This window comes from Pinus tabuliformis, chromosome 3_1, assembly GCF_031772625.1.
Source record: "Pinus tabuliformis cultivar Carrire ecotype Pingquan chromosome 3_1, CPIR1, whole genome shotgun sequence".
Lineage (NCBI taxonomy): Eukaryota > Viridiplantae > Streptophyta > Pinopsida > Pinales > Pinaceae > Pinus > Pinus tabuliformis.
In genome coordinates, this window is record NC_142301.1 from 727,929,886 (window position 1) to 727,946,040 (window position 16,155).

Consider the following 16,155-nt stretch of genomic DNA (forward strand, 5'->3'; position numbering starts at 1 on the left):
TGTACACTGTGATACACCGAACACAGCATTTGGGGAGATTGCCTGCCTGTACTTCTCGGTTCGGCAGGAGGTATTCTACAGTTCACAGTTACTTGGTAATCCTTTTTCCTAGATCATCCCTCTTTTTTTTTGTTTTTTTATTTTGATTAAAATAAAATTAATTGACTGCGAATAAAATCCTCCACACTCGCTCCTTAGTTGATCTTAGGTTGAGACATATGGTGACAAATCCGGAGTCCACCGATCAAGGAATTCCTTTTGATGGGAATCCTAGTCCTTTTCCTCCTTTTGGAAATATTGGTGCTCCTTATATGGCTACATTATCCCTTCTGGGATTTACCATTGGCTTGCCAGTATGGTTGTTTTCAACCTCCTTGGTTCAAAATGTCGTGATTTCTCCACAATTGAGTACTCCTCCAACTGGACAAAATCAACCTCCAGTTGATCCCAAAGTTGACCCTTTGCCTTCTTCATCGGTTGTTTCTTCCTCCCCTTCTTCCTCTTCGCTTGGTGAAAGTATTGATACTAGTAACCAGGTGGCTAAGAAGAAGAAGAAAGGGAAGAAGAAGAAGAAGAAGCCAATTCAGCAAGGGGGCAACCAAGCAACCATTGCTTCGAATGCAATTTCTGATGAGAAACCATCCCATAAGCCTCACAAAGTTTTATATCCATGCAAACTTTGTATGGGACACCATCTTCTTCGAAATTGTCCTGGTATTCCTGAAATCTTAGAAGAATGGTCTTCTTGTTATCTTATGTCAACAACTTCTGGAGATCATGCCGGTGAAACACCATCAACTAGTGGTAGTAAATTTCACGGAAAGAGGGGCAAAGTTAAGTTTCCCTGTAGGTTCTGTGAAGGGAATCACCTCATTCACCTTTGTCCCAATCTGGATGAAGCCAAAAAAGTGTTAGATAACCGTCCTGCCTCTCCGCAGCGACTTCCATCTGGTTACAGGAGACTCTCCCTTAATCCTTTACTAGTTGATGAATTGACTGACCCAAATCAACCATCGGTCAAACCCACTCTCTCTGAATGTGAATCCCATGAGTCTATACCCGGCCAATCACAAGTTGAGGGAACAGTTGACCCGATTTCACCTTTAGTTAATCATACCTTTCTCGTAGAGAGTGAGTATGATACCACTCAGGTTCTTTTCATTTCTTCAGATTCCAATGAGCTTGGAGGCAACCCTCCCGTTCCAGCAAGACAGGAGGAAAATACTCCCATTTTTGTAACTCAATGGGGTAATTCTTCCATTCTTACGGTACCCCCTCCAAGTAGTCTGGGCACTTCCTTTGATTGGAATCAACTGGCAGGATGTCATCTTCCTTCTTACGTGCCTTTCTAGATCATAGTAAAGGTTTGTAATATGATTGTACCTAGAACTATTATAGATGAAGGTGCATCTATGAGTATCCTTTCCTCCACTTCTTGGTAAGTGCTTGGTTCACCACCACTTGTGTCTGTTACCCAGAATCTGTTGGCTTTTAACAGAGGAACCAGTCAACCATTAGGGATCCTTCCTCAGTTGCCTATTACTTTGGGAGGAAAAATTGTTTATCTCAACGTGATGGTAGTCCTAGGTCCTTTAGATTACAATTTACTTCTTGGGCATGACTATATTTATGACATGGGATCTATTGTTTCAACACTCTTTCGAGTGACATGTTTCCCGTATGAACGCAGAATTGTCACCATTGACCAGCTTTCATTTCCCGCTCCAAATATGGCTTCTAGTCAGCCATCCTCCCTAATGGTCCTTTTGCCCAATGGTATCTTCCCTGCCACAGGTCAATTATGTGGCAACCCATTCCATGCCTACATCAACAGACGATCAATTCTGATGTTGTACATTATGTAGTGGGGGCATTGGAACCATATCTCTCCTTCTAGAGCTTTATTCTCCCATCTGATGAGAACCTCTTGGAAGTCATGACCTCTTATGAGTCATGATCAGGTATGAGGATGGTTCTTTTCCTATGTCAAACTCATTAAAAATGAAACAACTTATGAGGATAGTTCATTGTCTTGTGTCAACCTCAATAAAAAATGAAACAAAGGGTATGAGCATAGTTCCTTGTCTTGTATGAAGCTCGTTAAAAATGAAACAAGGAATATGAGGATAGTTCCTAGTATTGTGTCAACCTCGTTAAAAAATGAAACAAGGAATATGAGCATAGTTCCTTGTCTTGTGTCAAGCTCGTTAAAAAATGAAACAAGGAACATGAGGATAGTTATTTTACTGTGTCAACCTCATTAAAAAATGAAACAGGTCCATGAGGATAATTTCGTGTCTTGTGTCAACCTCGTTAAAAAATGAAACAAGGAATATGAGGATAGTTCTTTTACTATGTCAACCTCATTAAGAAAATGAAATAGGTCCTAGAGCATAGTTCCTTGTCTTGTGTCAAGCTCATTAAAAAATGAAACAAGGAACCTGAGTAGTTTTCCTTGTCTTGTGTCAAGCTCAATGAAAAATGAAACAAGGTCCCTTGGAGCAATGTTCCAATTCGAGTCTATGATTAGATCTCGTAAAATCCCAGTCGATTCTTTCACTTGATCTCGTAAATGAACCTTCATTCCATCCACCTCATAGCCGCGAGTAGTCTACTTAGGCGAATGCAATGAAGCTTGGGGGGCATGCACCTAGAATCGAGTCATCATGTTGGGGGTATGTAAACCAATCCAAGCATATTTTTTCGTTTCAAGTTTTTTTAAAAATGAAACTGAATCCAAGCATAGTTTTTTGTTTCAAATGAAACTGAATCCAAGCATAGTTTTTCGTTTCGAGCTTGTGTAAACATGAAACTGAATCCAAGCATAGTTCCCTATGGTTCAAGCTTGTGTAAAAATGAACCCATATCTATTTTAACCCTCGTGATTTCCATTCTATCAGCCTCTTTCGTCAGATGAGCCTTGGTTTTTCTCCTTCCATCATCACTATCTACTCGGCCAATCATACACTTTCACTTGGTTGTTTTACCCTTTTTGAGGAACAACTGTAATGAGTGGTCTTATTAGCCAACCTCTTAACATAAATCAACGTGTTTTGAGAAGTTCCAACATCACCAGAACCAATCGCTATCCTAGACACCACTTATTCCTCAAATTGGAGTCCTCTTTAATCTCTTTTCAGACTCACGAAATATGAAAAGATTGACGAGCGCTTGTCCTTTTTAGCTCGTTAACAGATTGGAAATGACATCTACTCAGTATAAGTTTAACCCTTTTTCAAGCTGAGATAGATTATTTACGAAAAAGGAATACGTTGATCGAACATGGTCAATAGGTTTTCTCTTGTATTGTTTTATGCTTTTTCGAATTTGAGAGACAAATCTACAAAAAAGAACTTGTGGAGTTTTCTTTTTGTCCCTTTTCAAACTCTCTAAACAAGAAAAGGAATGAGTTATTATTGTCGTTAGACTCGTTAAAACATCAAATAGCGACAAACTTGTCTATCATGACAAGACCGAGTTTCACCTTCTCTAGGCTCGTTAAAACATCATATAACGATGGATTCACCCAGAGGATGGAATTATACAACAATCATATGTTATCCTCCTCAAGCTTGATAAAAAATAAAGAGGTACTGGTCCGCAATGACTGGGGAAAATGGGAAAAGGGGTAAACTACTTTATGGAAGCAGGTCACTCTTGAACATGACACTTTCACTTCATCATTGTGACTATTTGGGTTGGGTTATTTGTTTGATGGTCATCATACCATCCATTAATTTTGTTTTGGGTCAATGCTACTAATCCATTCAGTGTCGCTGACATGTTCAAGAGAAGTCACTCAATGAAAATTCATCCTTTGCAATACCATAAACCTTCATTTTCATGACCACCATTCCTGAACCTTGTGTCGTCAGTCAAATTCCGTCTCTAAAATCATTACACTTGTTTCGTGTCGTTGATGTGGGATACATCAAGGCCCTCCTGCAATAAGTCACTTCTTGTCGACATCGGCACATTATCCAAGAAGTTGACTTATAAACACCCCTTCAGTACCTTGAGGCTTGCATACATCAATGGTAGGTTTCTCACTTCCGATGCTAGGTTGACATCACTGGCCTTCGACCGAAAGACTTTGTATGTTGTTTGACATCAAAACATCCATTCACACCATGCAGAATGTATAGCTGTACCTTGAGGATCATTATCATTATCGGTGATTTCTCTCGCATCTATTAACGACTTACATCATTGGTTGGTAATCAGACAGTGTCTTCCCATGTTCAACTTTAGATCATATATTCACATGGTTAGGCTCATACTTGATCAAAATATTGAACGAGATCAAAAACCCTAGATCTAGTTTCATCCATCCAGGCTGTGATTTCAGGAAATGTACCAAATCATCTGTACAATGGCTTTACATTGATAGTCATTTTGATCATGGGTCTATATCTGTAGACGACTGTCTATGTACTTGTAATGAAAGTTTATATGCTAAGCATGGGTATGCCTTCCCTCAACGATTCATGATAAAAAATCAAAATATCATGATATTATGTATTGTAATCTATGCAGGTCACCAACCACTTTGGAACCTCCTCATCACATCGTAAAGCATATCACCCGATATTATTATTTCGACTTCATGCTTTAGGGGGCAGCTGTTATAGATCCATTTGGGCACATCACTCCCATCATTTAGATCAGTACCATTAGGGCTCATCAAACACTAATTTAGTTGCTACATGCCCTAGACAAGTCACCTCTTTGAAACCCTCCAAAATTGCCTCCTTGAGGGACCAGCATAACCTTGGACAGGGGTAAGTGTGCTTCAGTGTAGGTAGGCCCATGTTAGGGTGCTCTGTAGAGCACCTAGGCCCACTTTGACCTACGCTAGGCGAGATTGAGAAAAATTCACATAGGGTTCTGGGAATATTCTTATCCTCTGGAGTCATTTAGAAGATTCCCACACTTATCACCACCTATGAGCTCGAAAATGGATGAGGAATGGGTTAAGTAACCTCCTATACTCTCATCCCTTCCTCCATGGAAACTAAGTCTAAGTATGGAAGGCCATTCAATACCCTCATTTATTCCAAAACCTCCTCCATTTGCCTATAAATTGAGCACTCATCTAAGTGATCAGGAGAAGGACTTTGAGAATTTGTAAGGAGATACTATTGGTGTGAGAATTGAGAGTATAAGCAAATAGTGTTATGCCTCTAGAGTGCTGTGTTATTGATGTGATGTTGGTTGAAACCAAAGCTAGAAGAGTGACAATGGATCAAACTTCATGGTTGTAGTTATTCCTTCTATTCAATAAAGCAGTTTACACCCTTTTTTCATATGCTTATCTTGATATATGATGTTATATGTGTGAATGTATCTGATTCCATTTACTTGTATTCGATAGATCTCTTGCTTTGATTGGTTCTCCGTCTTCTGTTTATGCTTGTAGGTACTTTTTGAGTGAGTTAAGCTCAAGAAGTAGTGATAGGAGTCAAATAAAGGAGACAAAATGAAATCGAAAGAACAAGTAGGTAATTTGATTCCCTTTGTCTTATTTATCGTTTATAGAAAAAGGATAAGCGCTTTAAATCTATTGTTCTAGGTATAGCTACCTACCTAGGAAATTAGTATTTATCCGTAGATACCAAATTCCTCATAACAGCTGTGAAGCAACTAGGCTTACCAACCACACCATACCCACAACTGTATACCATCAAGTGGCTTCACCAAGGACAAGATCTTCGCATGAGCCAACAATGCCACCTTCCATACAACATCAAGCCCTTCACGGATGAGGTATTATGTGATGTTCCTCCACTTGATGTTTGTGATGTATTATTAGGCCAACCATACTTGTGGAAGCGACATGCTGTGTATGAGTCAAGGCCTCATGTTGTTATTGTTACCTTGGGAAATAAGGCGTATAGGATACTGGAGGTAGCACTGCCTACCGCCATCTCTCTGGTTATTGCAAAACGATGCAGTAAGCTCATTTCCAAAACCAAGAAATTGGTTTTCCTAATGATACGCCCTCAGGGAAAGAATAAGACAGTGGCCACAACCTCTAGATAGGGCCCCTCCACATGACAACAAATAGATGGACAAGGTCGTGGAGGAGCACGAGGACATATTCACCTCCCTCGCAAGGGTGCCTTTGCACTGTCAGGTCAAGCACTCCATTGATATGACCCCAGGTGTGTCGTTTCCCAATGGACCAATTTATCAATGCTATGTTATGGAGAACGATGAAATTAAGAGGTAGATTCAGGAGCTATTGTAGAAAGGTCACATTTGGTTGAGTTCATCGCCCTGTGGGAGCTCGATCGTGTTGGTACAGAAGAGGGATGGGACTTGGAGACTCTGTATTGACTATCGGGTACTGAACAAGACCACTGTCCAGAATAGGTACCAGATCCCACAAATTGATGACCTTCTGGACCAACTCAAGGGGGAAAAACATTTCAGGAAGATCGAATTGAAGTCTGGATATCACCAAGTACCAATCAAGCCCTCCGATGTGTGGAAGACTTCCTTTAAAGCTAAGGAGAGCCTTTTCAAATGGTTGGTTATTCTTTTCGGGTCGACAAATGCTCTTACAACCTTCATGAGGTTGGCCATTCACCAACTCATTTGTAGTGGTATACTTGGATGACATCCTGATCTTCAACCAGAGTTGAGAAGAGCACCTCCACCACATCTAGCAGGTTCTCCAAACATTGCGACAATAAAAGCTATGTGCGAATTTGGAGAAATGCACTTTTGGCATGAACTGGGTTCAGTATCTGGGATTTTATTGATGAACAGGGGGTGCATGTGGATCCAGAGAAGATCCAAGTCATTCAGGATTGGCCAGCCCCAACCACTCTGACAGAGCTCCGCAACTTTCTGGGTCTTGCCAATTTATACCACAGGTTCGTGTTGGGGTTCTCTCATATCACTTGGCCCTTGATTCAAGTCACCAAGGGAGGAGCGAAAAAAAAATTACTTAGGTCCAAATCTCAATAGAAGCCATTCGTAGAGTTGAAACATCGCCTCTGCTCTGCACCAGTGCTCACACTACCAGACTTGCAACAACCATCTGAGATCAAGACAAATGCCTCTGACTATGCTATTGGGGCAACCCTTACTCAATAGGGGCATCCAATGGCATATCACAATGAGACACTTTCAGAGATAACCAAATGTATCCCACTTACGAAAAAGAGATGTATTTTGTTGTGCAGGCCTGCCGACAATGGAAACATTACATTTTGGGGAAGGAAACGGTTATCCACATAGACCACTGACCCCTGTAGTTCATACATACATAAGGGAAGTTGTAGAATGATCACAATTAGAAGTGGTCCACATACCTGCAACAGTTCCATTTGGAGATCAAGTACAAGAAGGGCAGCACTAATAATGTTGCAGATTGCCTCAGTCGGCCACCAATCATGGCGTTAACCACCGTGCTCAACTCTTGTGAGCACGAGACTTCTGATTGGCCACTTCTCTACAAAAGTGACCCACAATTCGGCCACATATACCATACGCTCTTAGAGGGTCAACAAGTTCTAGATTTTCACTCCAAGATGTTCTGTTATGGCACTTGGGACACCTTTGTGTTCCTTCAAGTGAGCATGCCAAGATGATTTGGGAAGCACACTACAATGGGGTCGCTGGGCATTTTGGGGTCGAGAAAATGGTGGCAGTATTGCAGAAGTATTTCCATTGGTCGAATCTTCAATAGGATGTCAGGAAGTATATCAGATCCTGCACTGCCTATGCCATTGCCAAACCGACCATCAAGAAGCAAGGCCTTTATACTCTACTACCTACTCCTAGTCGACCTTGGGAATCCATCTCCATGGATTACATGTCGGACCTTCCTTCTACTAAGCATGACAATGACTATGTTTTTTTGGTCGTCAAAATATTCTCGAAGATGGTCATTATGACGGCCTGCTCGAAGAATATCACATCAAAATCCACTGCTAAAATCTTCTTTGAACGAGCGTGGGTACACTTTGGGATCCCATAGTCTATCATCTTAGATTGGGACAATAGTTTCCTCAGTACATTTTGGTCTAGTCTCTGGTTGATGTTGGACACCAATCTCACTAATTCCACCGCTTTCCATCCCCAAACTGATGGCCAGACAGAGGTTGTCAACATGATGATCGTACACATTCTGTGCATGTACAACTCAAAGAATCCACGCACATGGGATGAGAGCCTCCCTTATGTCCATCACAACTATAACTAGGCTCTCAATAACTTGACTTGCCACATCCCTTTTCAAGTGGGCTTGGGATTCCAACCACTATGTCCCATTGATGTGGCCATACCATTTGTAGTGACTCAGGAAGATTCGACTCATGTCCAGTTCGAAGCCGACAAGACAAATAGCTTCATTGAGCACATTCAATGCATTTTCTAATAGGTCCATGACATATTGGACAAAGCCAATCCTAGGTACAGGCAACGACATGATCAACATTGGGTGCCACACAAGTTCCAAGTGGGTGACAAAGTTTGGCTACATTTGCAGAAGGAGCGCCTCGCTAGGCCCCACTGCAAGATTCACCCACTTCGATATGGGTCATACACCATCACGAAGGTTGTGGAGATAATTATTTTGAGCTCAACATTCCCCCATTCCCTGGCATGCACCTAGTGTTCAATGTGGATCACCTTCGGCCATACTTTCCACCATTACTGGACACATCCGACATTGTAGAACAACTCACACCAACAAAGTAAAATTTAGAATGCATGGAACCAAATGCAACTGATTAGATCATGGAAACGCAGGTCAAGAACACTTGCAAGTAGAAGATCCAGTTGTATCAAGTTGTCAAAGCCGACCAACTCCTGCACCAGGCAAATGGCTCACCAGGGACCAAGTTCAGCAGAAGTTTCCTCATCTCATGGAGGAACTCAACACAATGGAGACCATTGCTTCCTAAGGGGGGAGGACTGATCTAGGTGGATATTGGTGGCCACCCACCTATTTCACTTGGACCCTCACCATTATCTTTTTAGTTTTTTTCATTTTCCTTAATTGTAGCACAATTTACTATTTTTGGCAGTTATTCGAGTCCTGAATTTCCAGAGCCATTTTGAAGCCCTAAACGACATTTCTTTTGCAAAATGCCTCTAGTTATTTTTTAGGAAACCATGTCAGCAACTATAGTCCTCAGAGAGATCTTTCCAAAAAGGTATCATACACATCCAACGAAGATAATATGTCCAAGTTACAACCCCGGGAAGTTGGCTACCTAACTAACCCCAATGAAGCCCATAAACTCTTGGTGTTACATCTCCTCGGGTTAGGGTTTTGGTTGTTTAGGGTTTTCTCTTATTGTTCAATAATAAAAAAGGCCCTTGAACCTCATTGTAACTCAGTTGAGAGGCATGTAGCCACCACATCTCTTCTCAGAGATAAGCTACCATCGCCCGAGCTAGTCTTATTTCCATTCTGTTTGTAAGCATATTTCAGTGTTTGATATTAATGAAATGAAGTGTTATTTATGATTTATCTATGTATTTATGGTTACATCTGTAATTTTTTGCATTCCCATTTAAATCCAGATCATTTTGAGATCCTTGAGAGGATTGGACCAGTAGCCTACAGAATTGCGCTGTCTCCGACAGTGAAAGTCCAGGATGTTTTTCATGTTTCATTGCTTAAAATATATGGAAAGGATGTTGATCGTGTTATTGATTGGTTTTCATTACAGGTGGAGCAAGAAGGAGAATTCCATCCAGAACCCTAATGCATATTGCAGTAGAAATAACTCGTGCTCCGGAACAGACCACTCGAGCAGGTTAAAGAGTAGTGGAAACACTTTGGGCACAATGAAGCTACATGGGGGATGTTTGATTAGATGTGGGCTATGTATCCTTCATTATTTTCCTATCAAGGAAAATGAGTCTTGGTATTTTTACATATTTATGTATGTTTGTTATTATAAATACCACAATGAGCTAAGTTATAAAGCTCCAATAAGCGATATGTTTGTCATGTTGTCATGTTTTACATGATGGTTTTTCTTTTGAGCAAGATATTATTATAAATACTACAACAAGCTAGGTTATAAAGATCCAAAGGCAGTATGTTTTTTCTCTTTAGCGGTTTTTCTAGGTCTCTATGTGGTTTAACACTGAGGATGGTGTTCCCCTAAGGGGGAGGGGTTTGTAACAACCCCAGGTTAAAATTTCATGTAATAAAAGTTAATAAAGGTAAAATAAGACCACAGGAAAGGGACACTTATTCCAAGTTGAATGTTGGCCAAAATATCCTAGTGGGCATCACTTCTTGTGTTTTATGGCTAAGGGAAATTGGCAAAGGCAATGACTAAGGCTTTGGAAAGGCAAAGACACATTATTTGACACTTTATTTATGAAAATAATGGAAATTAGGAGAAAAGGAAGGTGAAAGGTCACAGGTTGGATGCAAGGAGGAAAATGAAGGAAAATAAGGGAAAATTGAAGAAAATAGAGGCCTTATTAATAAAAGGGCATCTGAGGATCAATTGGTACCTTTTTTTGTTAGTTCAGTTTTGGAATTAGCTTCAAAGAGGAGAAGAGAACCAAGAGGAGAAGGAAAGTAAGAAAGCAAGGAAAGGAAAGGAAAAGCAAGGAAATGAAAGGAAAGCAAAGAAGGACAAGGAAAGCAAAGGAAGGCAAGGATCAAGCAACTTCAACGGGAATACTTGTAGGTAACATATTGCATGTGTGATTTCCTAGCTGGTTTTGATATGCATGGTATGTGCATGTTGGTATATGGTTCTTTTGTTGTCATTGGCATGGATTTTTCCGGGATTGACAATGGATTTTAGCCTAGCATTTCCATTTTCGGATAGCCATGGTGTGATGGGATTGTTCTCAGTTTGAGCTTTGGATTTCTGGATGGTTTTGGAATTTGCGGTGAGGTGGTCTCAGGAAAATTCCCAAAGGCCTAGGAATCTGTTGGTTGGTAATACCAGAATACACGGTAAAGCCTAAGGGTGGAGATAGGAAAATTCCTCAAGGATGGTGAAGAAATTATGAGGCACCCAACCTTAGTTCGGTTTTGTGATCTCGACATTGATTTAGTTGTGATCACAACATGGAGAGGGTGGAGGTGGTTTAACCTCTAGATTCCCTTGGTTGTATTTGGATTGGTTATCCCATGAGGTCCCACATTCATTCTTGGAATATGGCACGAGGGTGATCAACTGAAAGAAAGATATGATTCAACCAATCTATGGTCGGGTGGAACATGGGAGTCCTGAACTTGGTTGGTAATTGCCTATGTTTAATAAAAGCTAAGTTCTATTTCTTTTGGTAAGGAAATGTACAGGTTATTATGTGTCTTTAATGGATGTTCTCTTATGGTTGTTTATCTGGTTGTATGTTGGTTATAAGCATGGTTATATGACAGTTCTCGGTCCTGGCTTTATTCATGTTTTTACTCATAACATGATAAATAATGAATGCAAGACCTAATTGATGATATGACAACTAATGTGAGAAGGTAGAGACCCTTATTGTTAAACCTTTTCTAAGTTTTTAGTCCCTTATGTTCATAAGTTCATTCATGACCTATAGGTTGCATATCTACCAAGTGTTTGACAAAATGTCAGTCCCGGTTGGGGATGATCAAGTCAAGTCATGTTTCCAGTTTTGGTTTGTAGGCATTGTCTTCATGTCTTTTATGAGTTATGGAAGTTTCATGGATTTATGGGTAGAGGCTTAGCCCCAACCCTGGCAAGTAGCCTTAATTTCCACATTCGCCGGCACAACACTGGGACAAAAAGGCCATAGTCGTGTTGATGCAGGCTTATGGGAGTAACTGGGAACCCATAGTTGCATGGAGGCCTTGGCAAGGGAGCGAATAGGGCTCAAGGTTAGGAAAAAAGTGATTTGTCTTAGGGGTTAGACACCTGGAGGGGTTGGGTTACTCCTGGAGGTCCTGTGGCACCTGAGGGAAGTCAGTAAGGTCTTTAGTTGTTGACTCCATTTCCTTAAGGTCACATAGGAGGTTGAGTCATATCATAGTGACCCTCAACTCATTTTTTCCCTGGGAAAGACGATGAAAGTGGGTAAATGTGGGAGGAGGAGTTACATCCTCGATGTCCTTGGAGTTATGGTCTGCTAATAAGTCGATGGGATGTGATCCCTTCACGTAGATTTGTCCAAATATTTCCTTGAAAAACAAATAATAAATTATGTGAATTTAATTATATTTAAGTTATAATATAATAATAAAGTGATTACCACTAGAAATTATTATTATTGTCATATTTATTTATGATATTTATTTTTAACAAAGTGGTAATATAATGTACATAAGAAAATTTATATATGTATATTGTATTTAAAAACATAATATTAATAATTAGTATATATGAAATGTTGAAAGGTGTGTCTTATCTACAAGACACATTTTTTTATATGAAAGGACACCTTCCCTAGTATTTATAACGAGGCCCCTCATTTGTAACATTAATAATTCAATCATCTTCTATCAATATATATTTTATCAATACATGTTATTTACAATCTTCATATGAAAACAGGGATTGTTTGTTTGTTACATTGGTATTAGAACCATGTTAGGCTGCCACTATCAGGTCTTGAAATCATGGACACATATTGATTAAGGGATTTTCATAAATCTCAATTATAAATTTTACATGAAATAAAATGATTACTTACAAAATCCCAAGATGATTTTGAAACAACAAATTCAATACTCACAATAGAAGTTGACATTGACATGAAAGAAACTAAGAGTGAAGAATGTTCTAACCAAGAAAAAGATGTGAAAACCATTGGAAATGCAGAATCTATAAAGAAGATACCTATAAAGTATATTAAAATGGATATGCTTAACACTAAGGAAGAAAGTTAGGAAAGTGTTTAGGAACCAAAGCTAAAAATGAAAAACAAGGTCCAACAACCATTAAAGGTTGTTCTTATGAGGCCTGTTAAAATGGATACAAGCAACATTGAGGAAGATTATTTCCAACAAATTCCTAAAACTTATATTTAGCTAATAATAAATATTCATTTGGGAAGACAATGAATACATCTGGCATGGGATCATCCTTAATAAACAACTTTGAAAACTATTATGAGCATGATGCATATCTACCCCTAGATGAGGAAGGTTCTAATTCTATTCTTAACAACACATTTCCCACTAACCCGCCTTCAGATTCTATTGGTCTTAGTCATCTAGAAAATGTAGAGACACTAATAATCGGGTCTCTTGATGAAAAAAGTGAATATTCACTTTTCCATGTTGACATAATTGATAAAATCTCCAAGACGATGGATTTCCTTAGGCCAGATGCATCAACATATTCTACAAATGAGTTGATGACAACCAATAACAACGATAGAGATAAAATTGTCCTCAGATTGGCAAAGAAGAAATGTGAAGGGAAACAATATGATGGCGGGGATGCATATGAGAAGAAATTGAGAAGAACTTAACTAAAAAGAGAGAGCTCAAATATATTTCCACATTTTGCTGGAAAATCTCCATATTTATAATGTGTTTGGAATCCAAAGGCAGTTGCTTACCCAAAAAAAATATTACATGAAATTCAGAGCCAAACACCTGATGCAAATGAAGTTATAAACTTTGTCAAACCTGGTACCCAAAATGAGATCACAACGAAATCTAAAATCAAAGACTTTCTTGGAGGTGAGCCCCTTCAGAGAACAATAGAAATAAATATAACTGAGACTGAAGATGATGAAAACTCTATTATACTCGTACATTGTTTCCCTATACAAAACCCTAAGCCCAATCCATATTATTTTAACCATACATTGACCATTAATTCGTTTATGTTAATTTCATTAAAAACATTAGAAAAGTTGTACATGGGTTCTTTGGCTAGATACAGGAAGTCAAAGTTGAAGGTGTACATAGGTTCTTTGGATAGATATAGGAAGTAGAAATTGCATTGTCAGCAACCCTTTTTCTCTATTGTATGACACCGTCCGTATGAAGTAAAATTCTAAAGTTTCCAAAAAAAGTGATCATTCGTATGACTTGTGGTATAATAAAATTTAGATTAAAAATATGAGACCTAGGTTAATATAGAAATTAGAATAATAAATCAATTAAAAAGATAAAATAATAATATGACTTAAAATATAATAGAAATAAATAAATAAAAGAAAAAAGGAATATATATATATATATATATATATATATATATATATATATATGAAAAGGGAATAGGTGGAAGAGGCGGGGTCTACAAGGAAGAATATTAACCCCTACCTAATGACTTCAAACCCATGGAATAGATAAGTGATGAGCGCAACTAGAGAGAATCCTACTTATTATGCTTTAAGGACAAAGCATTCCTTAAAAGAGAAGCAATGTAACAAAAATAATAACACTAATTAATGTGTATATAGAAAGGTGTAAAAAAGTGTCTTATCCATAAGACACACATATTCATACTAAAGGCCACCCCATCTAGTTTTTATAACGGAGCCCCTCATTTATAACATTCTTCGTTCTTCTATCTATATATATTTTATCAACACATTTGATCTACAATATATCTTTATATACAAACATGAATTGTTTGTTTGTTGCATTGTATGTATTTTTTGACTAAATAATTATTTTGTTCAAACAAAAAAGAATAGAATTAATTATTGATGTAAAACTTTCATATATCTATATATATATATATATATATATATATATATATATATATATATATATAATCACAATGTAAGTGTATAGTGATGATTACATTATTTAAATGATACACTAGCCTAGATCTATCTCAACTCAGGATCTATCAAGTGTCGAAAGGGATCAAATTTCTCAAGGTGAAAATCTCTTTTTTGAGAATAAAACTTGAGGAAATGTTTGCACCTTGAGAGCTTTTATCCCTCCCGGTGCTTGATAGATCCGAAGTTAAGATGGATCTACACTGGTTTAATTATTATTAATTAAAAATTATAATTAATAATTATTTTTTATTTTTATGTAATTTCATTGAGTCAAAATGTTTACATTACATAACATAACATAACCTTACAATGTCTCTTCCATACTGTACTAGAGAGCGCTTCTGAATGCAATAATTTTGAAGAGAATTACTTTATGTTAATTGACTATGTAAGAAGAACCAAATTTTTACATAATCTTTTTTCAACCATATAAATTTGATTATTTTTATTTATGTAAACTTTTTTTCATTGTTTCAAATTTATATCTATTAAAATATTTAGTTTCCAATTAAATCATATAGTTATGGGTTAAATTTTAGTATATGTGTGAGGATCCAACCTATGGTCCTCTAACTAAAAATAAATTTATTTAATTTAAACACAATAAAGAGGGAAATAGCTTATTTATAACTCAACATTTATTTGATGATAATATAGAATTAAAATTTATTTACAACATATTAAACAAGTAAGAATTTCATTGCAACAATTTACATAAGTAATCAATAAATGGAAGAATACATGTTCCAATAGCTTGTTGGAGATGCTCTGACTCTATTTGGATGCTCCTGTCAGCTACCTAACTGAATTTACCTCCAGCCAACTAGGAATGATTTCCTAGCCCAGGGAACCTCCACAAGTTCCCTAGCCCTCTGAGCCCAAGTCCAACCAGAGGTAGTGTGTCCAAGTTAAACCAACACTCTCCAATATATCCAAGCTTGAATTCTCTCATTTATCTCTTCATTCTCTCCCTTCCCTTTCCTCAAATTCCTCTCCCAAAACAAAATCCTCCAAAACCAAAACCAATACCAAGGATCTTCCCCCATCCCCTCTCATCATCTTTCATCTTTTATGTCTCTTCCTCCCATCCACCTCAACCACCTATCATTAATGTCATGACTAGCCCCTCATCCTTTCATTTTAGTATCCTTGACTTTTCTTACCATATCTGATTCAAAGTAGATTTGAGAAGACATTTTGGGAATAAAATATGGATATTTAATTTAGAATAAATTGAAGATCATATCTTCTCCCAAGTAGATTTGAAAAGACACATTGGGATATGGATATTTAATTTGGAAATTAATTGGAAAAGACCATATCTTCTCAAAACTAGATTTGAAAAGACATCTTGGGATATGGATATTTAATTTGGAAATTAATTGGAGAAGACCATATCTTTTCAAAACCAAATTTGAAAAAACACATTGAGATACGGATATTTAA